The sequence below is a fragment of the Galeopterus variegatus genome, unplaced genomic scaffold, assembly GCF_000696425.1.
Source record: "Galeopterus variegatus unplaced genomic scaffold, G_variegatus-3.0.2 Scaffold5450, whole genome shotgun sequence".
In the NCBI taxonomy this organism is placed as follows: Eukaryota; Metazoa; Chordata; class Mammalia; order Dermoptera; family Cynocephalidae; genus Galeopterus; species Galeopterus variegatus.
In genome coordinates, this window is record NW_007731561.1 from 15,914 (window position 1) to 18,925 (window position 3,012).

Sequence of the window (3,012 nt, forward strand, 5' to 3'; positions counted from 1 at the left end):
GTACCAGTAAGTCTTCAATGCTTTCTCTCTCCGTTTCTCTACCCCGTCCTCGTGGACTCCAGTTACAAATATGTTACGTATTTGACTCTCATCGGTGCATCTTTTTTTCCCTGGTTCTGTTACATATTTGACTCTCATCAGTGCATCTTTTTTTCCCTGGTTCTATATATTTTTTCTTTTTCTGGGTAACAGTTTCGGTATTCTCTGTAGACTTGCCTTTATGTTTTCTAATCTCCTCTTTTGCCGAGTCCCATTGGCTGTTAATGCCATCTGAGTGAATTTTAATATTTTTAATACTTTGTTTTTCTGTTCAACAATGTCCGTTTGATTGTTTTATAGACTCCATTTCTTTACTGATAGTTTTCGTGTCTTCTGAAATCAATTTTATCTTTTTATTTTTCCTTTTAGTACTCTCATTATAATTATTTTAAAGTACTTGTATGCTAACTTCGATAAGGGCGACTTTTAACTTCCTTATTTTCCGGGAAGTCCCAGTTTGAGTAGTTCCTGATACAACCTATGACATCTGACTTAGAAGTGGAAGTGACAGTATATTTTTCTCTAGCGTCTGAGCCTGCGTATTTAAATTTATTAGTCATCTTTGCGCCTCTCATCGTCCAGAGCATTAGTCGTCATTTGTCTGCCAGGAGGCTGAGAGTCTGGGTGGAGGGCATGTCCCCTCCAGTGATGTGNGCCTTGGGGCTCCCAGTGGTGAATGCCAGTGTCACCAATGTCACCGCTGATCTTCCACGCCAACGTTGTAAGTATCATAACCTCCTCTTGTCTTGGAGGCTATGAGTCCTCACCTGGAATGCCTGGGGTCACTGGAAGGATTGACTGGAATTTGGATCATCTTAGCCAGCTGGGGTCTGCATTGTTGGAATCACTGGGGGAGGTCAGGGTGGGTGGCAGGAAGTCAGCTTGGGAAGTGTTCATGAGCAAGGGAAATATTCATGAGGAAGGAGAGCTTTCCCAAAAGAGCAGCTTTTCCAAGTGGGGGCATCTTGATGTGGTGCTTCCCCATCAAGAATGGGCAGGAGTGGCTGTGTCCAGGGAAATCAGGCGGACACTGGCTTCTTACGAGTGTCATGTTTTCCCTGGAGGGGTCGGCCTGGTCTGCAGAGCATAGCACTTGCACATGCAGTGGCCTGGGGGTGTTCCCTTGAGCCTGTTTCTGAGAACAGGGAAAGCTCCTGGTTGTGAGTGGCTTCTCTCTGGGAGCTAGTCTAGGCCAGAGGGCTGAGCTGTGCAGGCTTGGGGAGGTCCTTGGAGGTGNCACCGCTTTGGGAGCAAGTGTTGTGTGAGTGAAGCAGCGAATCCAGGGATGGCAGGCAGGGCGGAGGGGGAGGGGACCTGGGCTGGAGGGCTCTGGACATGGAGTCCCCATGTGGGGAGACAGACTGGCTGGGTGAATCGGGTGCCCCTCCTAGGTGTGGCTGCTGACCACCTCAGCCCTGGTCTCATAGGACCCAGTGGTACCAGCCTGTCTGCCTTCCTAAATTGGAAGGCCTTTGTTCCAAGCACTTTGAGTCCCAGCTTTCCCAAGGGAACTGGACTTAGGACAGCATGCTGGGGAGTGGGGGGCAGGGTCCTGGTAGTCCCCCTCTGGGTCGTGGCTTCTTTCTGCACAGTGTTCTACTGGACCTGCACCCCTCTGCTGCTCTTGTGGGGGGTGCAGTTCAGGTGCTGCCACTACCTGGGCGACACTTTTGTGTGACGTGCAGCCAGCAGATGAGGCAGCTGAGGGTCAGGGTCACCAGCTCTGCCCAGGGAGGCACACCACTTAACCCTGAGGACTGCTCCTGCCCCTGAGTGGGGAGATGGAATTTCCTCTGTAAGGGGGTCTGCTGGGGGGCAGGGAAGGGGAGACTGTGTCAAAAAGGCCCAGTGCATTTGCAGTGGTGGAGGGTACATTTGGGGGACCCAGAAAATGTCTCAGGTTATGGCAACTGCCTGGTGCCATAGGGGAATTCCTGGGCCCACAGTGCTATTATCAGGCCCCAGGCGAGAGGTGTCCCTCGACCCTCCCCCTGTCAATCATGAATTGAGGGCCCTTTGATGTCCAGGTCCCAGGAAGACTAGATTCCAAGAGGGGACTTCTTTCCTCATGACGTTGGGTCCGCCTTCAGCTTTGGCTTCTGGCATGTTCTGCACCAGATCCCCACTCTAGTCACCTCACCTCTTGTTTTGTCAAGTTGTTTCCAAAAGCAGGAAGTATCTTATCTTGGTCCATCATCTGCTGCTGCTTCAACGTTATCCACAGACAGAGTAATGTATAAAACAGAGACACCCCTTCAGCTCCCGGTTTCAGAGACTGGGAATGTTGACACTGGAGTGGGCTGCATGTGTTCGGGGCCTTGTTGCTGCACTGTTCCATAGTGGAAATGGAGCCTGCAAACGAGACGGGAAATCCGGCCAAACTCATCTGTTATTAGGAACAAAGTCCTACTGTAACTAAGCCAGTTAGTCAATAGTGGCACCAATCCATGCAGGAGGGTGAAGCCCTCATCTCCTAACCTCCCAAACTGTTGCATTGACAGCTGAATTTCAACTGAAGTGGAGGGAGCATGAAAATTGTAGCACACCTCAGTGGGCAGTTTTGAAGATGGCTTCACAAGTTGCTTCTGAGGTCCAGAGTCAACCAGTAGATACAGAGTAGTGTTGGGGGTGTGGGGACCAGGGAATAGCATCCACGTGAAGCAGCCCCAGGCCCTCCCTGACTCGAGAAGTGATGGTGAGTTTGTCTGAGATGAAGCCATGGGCATGGAAGAGGCTTGTGTGTGGGAAGAGCTCCCAGACCCTGGTCCCTGACCCCAGGAGGGCAGGCTAGGGGAGACACGTGCTAGTTGGTGCTCAGGGGCAGGAAGCTGGTGCGAGGACCGTGCTGTCACTGAGGTGCTGTCTGTGTCTCCTCACTTCAGGCTCAAGCTCCTGCACAAGATGGTGCTCCCACTTGCCTTACTTCTTGCCTTGGGTCTCCCAGTGGTGAATGCCAGTGTCATCAATGTCACC